General features: G+C 43.8%; 1 long non-coding RNA gene across 1 annotated transcript; it reads left to right on the top strand.

Annotated features, from left to right (window-relative positions):
- The first annotated feature begins 227 nt into the window (after positions 1-227).
- On the top strand, positions 228-8252 carry LOC139078510 (uncharacterized). Its single transcript, XR_011531501.1, has 3 exons — positions 228-464; positions 3546-4548; positions 6772-8252. It is a non-coding gene; the product is annotated as an uncharacterized lncRNA (long non-coding RNA).
- Positions 8253-8462: the final 210 nt, after the last annotated feature.

Raw genomic sequence — 8462 nt, 5'->3', positions numbered from 1 at the left:
CTGGAGTCTTTCTCCAGTCTAGACAGCTTGGATAAAGCCGACTTATTCTCCCCAGCTTCTTGTTTCTGGCACACACGACTCTAAAGATTTCCCTCACTTCCACATCTCATGACTTCTTACTTCTGGCATCAGTTTCAAAAAGCCAACTACCACTTCTCAGTTCTTGGAGGTTCTCATCTGTTGCAGTTCTAAAGCAATGTCATCCACCAACTGAAGGGAAAAGAATCAGAACTCACAGGAATTAACTGAAGAAGAGACAGCAGTCTATATGTGCAAATATTATCCTGACACATTTGTTGCTGTCATGAAGCTGGAGAAGTGGGATGATTTGGGGCTGCTCCCTTACAAGAGAGGGTCCGTTCCAGCCTCTCTCTCTCTTTCTCCCTCACTCCTAATGTGGTCCAGAGGTCCAGGACTTTTCTGAGGAGACACAATCAACACTTCTTACTCTTCCTACCAAGCAGGTGAGGTATGAAGGTATCAACAACTTGCCTGAAAGTGCCTGAGGTGGAGGGTCAATTGAGTCAGCTCAGCTCTGGATCTTACAGGGGAAAAGTAGAAACTTTCTGGTTTCTTCTTTCCTCTAGCCCAGATAAAAGACAGTCTCCACGTGGTCAACTGTCAATCCCTAGAAATTTGCAAGTTGGTTTAAGCCTCAGAATTCACTTTGTCCTGAGGACAGGGAAGTCTCTGTGCAGAAGTTGGCATTTGACCTTGTCTTGAAGGATGAGGACAGGGTGGAGGGAACTGCAGGAGGAGGAATCAGCATAAATAAAGGCCAAGAATTGGGAATATGGAACAAGGGAAAGGGGCAGGCGAAAGATGATCTGAAGTTTCTGTTCTGGGTATCAGCCAGATGGTGAAGCTGTGAACAGACCAAGGCTTCCCATTTAGAATTTATCTTTGGCAGCCATGTGTTAGATTTTTCTGTATACATCTTGCCTTCTTGAAAACAGACATCACCTTTTATTCATTCATTTATTCATATATCTTTCCTTAAAGAAAATAACCAGTATACACTGTAATAACTGAAAATATGCCACGGAAGATATCCCTCATCCTGTTCACTGGATTTGCTCCATTTAGGAGTATGTTGCCAAAATTGTAGATGCTTTGTTTTTCTCAAACTATTTCTTTAAGCTTTGCAGATTAGGGAAAAATCTATGTTGCTTCTTCCCTACATATTTTAAATTATAATTTGGGTTAAATTAATATATCTTAAATCATGAGCATTTGACAATTTAACCTTCAAGATATTATTGCAAACCTTTAAAATATTATTTTTCAGGGCCCTTTGACTCATTTGCTATTTACCTTGCCAACAAAGCAGTCTTTCCTAACACACAAAAAAATGAGACTCTACCTGTTGTAAATAGATTCTAATAAATTATTTGAGTCCATCTGGAAATACAGAAATGTCTAACTGCCAAAGCTTATCCCGATTCTATTTTTTGATAGAGTCACAAGACATGCAAGAGAGAAGCAAATAAAAATGCCCTTTCATTTTGTCTGAAATACAACACCACCCTCAGCTTTTCTCATCATATCAGAAAATTCCCTCCGGCCAAGCTGACTGCAGTTCAGCTCAGCAGGGTACATTGATCCAGGTTCCCTTCAGAAGCCTTCTCTCCCCTTCTTCCCCCATGATAGGATAAATGCCCATTACCCCAGAGGCTGGGGCTTGTTTCTTGCAGGAAATACGGCCTCATTTTTATCCCTCTGTTCCTGCCTCTCTATTGCACATTCCATCAATCAAATCAAATACAAGAGTACCAGGGACTAGTGCATATTACGTGCAGAATAGTCACTGAAAATTTGGGTAGACAACACAGTGATTTCTAGAGAGTTCTGAAATCCTAGTCTATGGACAACTGATGAAATTATTTGGAAGCATGCACCTGACTCTGTTTGCTTACTTGAGAGCGTCTGAAAACTTCTTGAACCTCAGAAAATATAAAAAAATCATTTGTCTTTGCCAATAAAAAATATTGGCCTGCACAGAATTTTAAAATCCAATACTTAAATTTTTCTTCAAGGTTTCTTTGCTTTTGCTCATTCCTTCCCAATATTTTCCAAAAAGCAGAAAGAAACACCACTCAAGGTTCTCCTCTTAAAAACTGGATGAGCACAATTACTCTCGGGAAGTCTCCACGGTGTCTTGGTTTGGACTAACCCATTCATCTCCACCAACAGGGAACTTTTTTTTCTTTGAATACCCTAAAACCAGTATTGCCCATCCCTATTCCAGAGTCAGTGAAACCTGTGGTCCAACCCAAGATCAGGAAGGACTGGAGAGGGAAGAGGCAGCAACTCCCCAGGCAGCTTGTGTTCCCTCAAAATTGTTATCACCACCTCTTCATTCAACGCAGGATCAGAGCAGTTTTAGAGCTGGAAGAGACCTGAGCACAATATGGCCCCATCCTAAGTAGTTCCATTCCTTCAAGGACTTCTCCCAGACCCAAAAGACTCAGACACAAGAGGGATGTTGGGCAGATGGGCCACCTGCATTGAATTAGTTCTTACACAGCTCATTTGACCCTGGGTGCTTTGATTTCTGGCTACCTCAATTCCAAACTTATTTCTCCCCCTTCCTGTAGCCTACCATATCCAGCCCTACATGCTATTTGTCCTGTCTTGCTGGCTGTCAGCTTTTATGCTCCATTTCCTAGGTGCCACCCAGCATTTTCCTTCTGGACTCATCCTCTCAGTGGACTCCTAACCTGCCAGAAAGCCCATTTTGGTTTATCCTGAAACCCTCCACATCTTTGACCTAAGGGAGCCCAGCCTTATGATCTGGTTTCTAGAAAGTCTAACCCCTTTGTTGCATAAATAAGGAAATTGAGGCCAAAGGTTACATTGATGACAGAGCAAGATGTAAACCCAGCATCCTTCTCCAAATTATGGGCTCGTTTTTCCACATACAATTTAGAATAAATCAATAAAATTACCACTCCATTTTAGCTTAATCTCAACGACTAGCCGTCCCCCTCATCACCCTGGCCTCCAAACTCTGGGCTCTTTTTTTTCTAATTTTAACAAGATTGGAGTGAACCCTTCTCCCTTCCTGCACTGTGTTGCCTGGAACTCAGATTTGATGGATGGGATGGCCATGCTAGACCCTGAAGATGAGAGCCCCAACCTGGAAACAGCCATGTGATAATCCAGAGGGAGCCTGGTCCCTGATGACATCAAGGAATCACCAAACTGGACTGCTTGCCCCTCGACTTCTTTCATGGAAGAGAAAAACTAAAAGTGCATATTTTCATTTTTTTACACTAAATGCAACAAACATAGCCCAAGCAAAAACAACGACCTCACACTAAGGAACGGAAGAGCAGGTGGATCAGAGGGGCCTGGGTTTCTGATGCTGTCACAGAGCTGCCATACCTACGCTAGTCTTACTTTCCTTGGGAAAAAAGTAAAGCTTCTAAATTATTTAGGGTTTCATGGAGGAGTGGGGATGGAGCTGGAGTTTCCATAGGAGGAGATGCTTCTCCGCTTGGGCTGCTCCTTAAGCAACTAAGAATGCCTGTTTCTTTCTGCAGGGTTCAGTTGCCCGGGTCAAGGCTGTGTGATTCAGAGACATTCCTGCTCCCACACACAGGCCCAACTGCTTGAGCTGTTATCCAACACCAGCTTCCTAAAAAAGCCTGTGAAAATGCCCACAACTCTTAAGCCCTAAGCTGAAGATTGACTCAGCGGTTTTTCTAGGTCCTCTCTGTGAGAAGGGACAGCACAGGACCCAGAGAAAAGCAGAAATCCCTGCGCCTAACCCAGCGATTTACTGTAACCAACCTGGAACCATTAAAGCAAAACACTGACAGAAGTCAGGGCTCCGTTCTTCCAACGTCTCACCCTGCTCTGGACCTTCAGCATGTTTACTGTGCAGCCATCTGTGAACATCTTTGTGAAACTAGTTAAAGCCTTTTGAGACCCTAAACTTCTAGTTACACTAATTTCCCCCCACATGAATTAGGACTTGAGTAAACAAAAGGCAGACTTGAGGACGGAGAGCGACTGTGCCGTGTTAAATGGTGCATTTCTCCGGGCCTGCCCGTGGATTGTTGCGTTCCCATCCCCGGGCGCCAGAGACCGTATAATGGGCTCTTTATGTGGTGCTTGGTTAGAAAAACGTATTGACAAAGAATCACAGACAAATCATAGCCGTGACCTTTAGCGTTCAAACGCGATTTTCCTTGGGAGTGATTTAATTGCCCATGCAGCTCGCTGGCTGCACACAGGAGCAGCCTTTCTGCCTTTCCAAAGGCCGCGGCCGGGCCAGGCTGGTTTGCCTTTCCTGTGAATGTTTGGCCCAGGACTGCTCCTATAACGAGGCTCCGTTGTGCCATACAAGGATAAACAGCGCATGGCATCCAGCTGGACTCAGTGAGCTTGAAAGATTGCTTCCCGAGCACCTGCTGCCCAAGCCGACCTTGGATCTGACAGCGCCCCTGGCCTCAGACTCGGCGTTCAGATGACTGGCACAGATGCCCGTGCAGGCCTGTGGCCCGCAGGCGTAAGAGCGGGGGCCAGGGGCTACTGAGTGAGGTAAAATATGTTTGTCCTTGCCCTTCCCAATCCTTTAGTGTACTTCTTGCCATCCTTTAGCCAGAGCTCTGCTTGATCCCTTCACTGCTCTGAGCTTGAGGAAAACGGAAGGCAGACACAAAAGGCCACCTATGGTGTGACTCCATTTATATGCGGTATCCAGAATAGGCAGATCCAGAGTGACAGAAAGCAGGTTCTTGGTTGCCAGGGACTGTAAGAAAGAGAGAACGGGGAGTGACTGGTTTAAGGGTACAGGGTTTTCGTTTGGGGTGATTAAAAAATTCTGGAACTTGATAGAGGTGATGATTGCACATCATCGTGAAGGTACTAAATGCCACTGAACTGTGCTTTAAAATGGCTAGAATGCACATTTCGTGTTATGCATATTTTACCACAGTTTTTTTAAGTGTGACTGAAGGGTTGTACTGGAGGGAGGAAAGGATGGATGTACTTACTCCCAAGGCCCCAGGAGACAAAACCAAGACCAATAAGAGGGAGTCTCTTAGAGGCAGCTTTCAGCTCATTGCGTACATAGAGGGGAAAGGACAACCTAGAACAGGCCTACTGTGAGCCAGGCACCCTCAGCCCTCACTTCCTTGAAGTCCACAGCCCTGGGAGGAGGTTATTGTCCTTATTTTATGGCTAAGGAAAGGATGACTCCCAGAAGCTAGAACTACTTTCCCAAGGACACAGAGCTAATAAGAGGTGGAAGTTAGCTTTGAACCCAGGTTTTTCTGCTCCGGAATCTGTACCCTTTTTAATTCACAGTGCTCCTGCAACTTTTCTACCGAAGTACCCCTACTGCCCCTTAGGAAGCTTGAAACCATGCAGCAGCGTGAATGGGGTGAAGCCCAAGGAACTGCCGAGCATCAGCCTCATGTTTTTGCTTATGAATTCGTGCAAAATCACATGCTTGCTCTATTATCTTATGTGACTTTTTTCTTAAATATTAAAATAAGTTTTTGTCCAAATCTTCTAGGAAAGTATCACTTGGGGAAGATGGTGTTTACCCTACAGCCTCCCAGCCCACTTCACATGCCACAGGGGTCTGCTTTCCATCTCTCTGTAAGCAGCTGAAGTTACAGCATCCCTACAGGAAGCAAAATCCAACCGTCATCTAGGGGGAGAGAGGAAGGACACACAGCAACTCATTAACATATCAACTGGAATTTGTTCCAGTTTGAGAAGCTGGCACTAAACTGGCTGCTTTCCAAAAGGGGAAGGGGAGGGAGGGGGAGAGGCGGGGAGGGAGGGGGAGAGGCGGGGAGGGAGGGAGGGAGGGGTCCTTTGCACTGGAGTGTTCATACCCTGGAAGGGATGTTACAAGAATTCGTACACGGGAGGAGATGAGGTTGAACCTCAGTGATTTAACTCTATGTAGTCACAGACCCATTCTGAGAATCTAGTGAAACCTATTAACCTTCCTTACCAAAATTGCCCAGACCTATAAAGTTTGCTATTATCTTAGGGGGTTATAATCCCCCTAAAGTCTAGATCCTGAATTAAGCATCCCTGTACTACATGGTCTTAGGCAGAAAATGAAACAAACTTGAAGATTCCTTCTAACCCTAAGAGTCTGATCTTGTCCTGGTCTGTGTTTCACTCAATAATCAGTCAAATAATCACTCAAAAATGTACCCAGTTTGTGGCCCATTTCCTCACCACTTTGAGTGACTCAATTTATCAGCAAATGTAATAAACAAATTCCAGTTGATATGTTAATGAGTTGCTGTGTGTCCTTCCTCTCTCCCCCTAGATGACGGTTGGATTTTGCTTCCTGTAGGGATGCTGTAACTTCAGCTGCTTACAGAGAGATGGAAAGCAAGAGATTCTTGTCATTTCTTCTGGAACCTCTCCAGCTGGGTAGCTGCTTACCTGATTTGTGCATAAAGTCAGACCCAGTGTCAGGCTAAAAGGCGTTTCTGGTTGGAGACTCAATGAAGCACGTCATAAGAGTTGCAGTAGATATGCACAAGAGTGGACTTTGGCATCGCCTGCCTCTCTTGGGAGAGCCTGGTAAAATTGACTTGAATGATTCTAAATAATGACTGAGGCTGGACAGGGAAAGAAATTTCACAGATTTAAGAGAGTGGAAAGACCACTAAACTGACAGCCAAGAAAATTCTGTCTAGCACTGTCCCTGGCTCAGCTAATTAAATAGGACAAGGCAGTCTTCCTTTTTAAGCCTTACTTATATACACTTATTTTCCTCTTCCCATCTAGAATGCAATCTATACATGGCAAGTATATTTAGCCAGGAACATTGGTAACAAGTGACAGACATCAAACTCAGACCAGCTTCAGTAAGAAATGATTATATTGGCTCTGTGTTGAGGACAATGAGATAACCCATCGGATACAAGTAGACTTCTAGCTTTGGAAAGGAATCCAGAACTACTGTCTGGGGCTTCCTAAGAAATAATCCTCTTCCAGCTAAATGGAGGATGAACAATGTGGTGGAAGAGGGTCAGAAGCAGCAGTGAAGACAATAGGAGAAGCACAGTGCTTCACAATGAAGTTGCTGGGCCAGAATCTTGACCAAAGTCATCTAGAACAAGGACAATCTGAAGAAAATAATGCCAACTGATTTCAGGAGAAGAGGAGCTGTCATATCACCACCAACGTATAAAAATGAAGATGGGCACATTGATGATCAAGATGAAACACCAAAGAGGACGAGGGAATGCACCAGGAGAGTGATGAGCTGAATCCATCTCGTGGCAGTCTCAGAAGGACCAACCCACAAATAGCAACAATGTCATTGGGACTTGCCAGTCACCGTCTTTGGCCCCATTAGACCCAACAACAACAAAAGAGAGCTCATTGGTCAAGAAGAGTTGTTAAATGACAAATTCAGGAAGACTCACTATGAATTACAGTTCCTAGTGGTTTTCAAACTTCAACCCAAACTGTGATGAAGATATTTAGAATAGCATCATTGCATAAGTTCTCCCCTTCTTTCAAAGACAGAGTTTAACATGAACAAAGATTGGGGGGGAGGGTGTGGTTTAAAGGTTTTTTAAAAGTTATCTGGATTATTCAGAGTAATCAAATCAATCATGGCAGACACTGTTAGTTGTCTCCCTTCTTCCTGGCTGATAAATCCTGATTTTCTTCAGATGTTCACCCTTCCATGTGCTCATGGAAAGTAGTGAACAACAACGCGTTTAATAAAACCATGGAAATTCTATTCCCCCTTCACATGTGACTCAGTCTTGCTCTCTGGAGTGAGAAGGGGCTTTGGAAAGGATTTTCCCTGCTAATAAAAAGAGGATCACTAGACAACGGTCCCTTCATCATCCAGACATTGTGCGTCTACATGAGATGCCTGGAGCTGAGGCAGCCATCTGGTAAACAAGAGAACAGAGCCTAAAAACCAAATTGATATGCTGAGCATAACATGCTAAGAGATGGAAACAGCATGGGCCCTGAATGATATTTGTGAGACTGCAGAATCATTCTGAAACTGAGTGTGTGTTAATAATAACAATAATATGACAATATTCTTATTAGCTTTGTTCTAATTACAATCATTTGAATTAATACAAGAGCAAAACACTGAACTGGCTTCCTGGCTTTCACTCTTTCCTTCCTATAATTATTCTTTATATAGTAGCCAAAGCAGTCCTTTTTCAAATTTGATAATGTCATCCTCTTGCTTAAGTCTACCCTCAGTTCCTAGAATAAAATCATATTCCCTGGTCAAAGACTATAACCCTGACATACTTTCCAATCTCATCTTACTCCACTTTCACCTTCTTACTTCCCTTTTTTTCTGCCATCACTTATTTTTCTGCTTTGAACAGCCTAAACTTTTCCTAATCAGGGGTTTTGTTCTGGCTGTTTCTTCTGTTGAACTTCTTGCTCTCCAGATCTCCACATGGATAGTTCTTTCTAGTCCTTCGGACGTCAGC

Source organism: Equus przewalskii, chromosome 22, assembly GCF_037783145.1.
Source record: "Equus przewalskii isolate Varuska chromosome 22, EquPr2, whole genome shotgun sequence".
Classification (NCBI taxonomy): Eukaryota; Metazoa; Chordata; class Mammalia; order Perissodactyla; family Equidae; genus Equus; species Equus przewalskii.
This window is presented reverse-complemented; position numbering and strand designations above follow the sequence as displayed.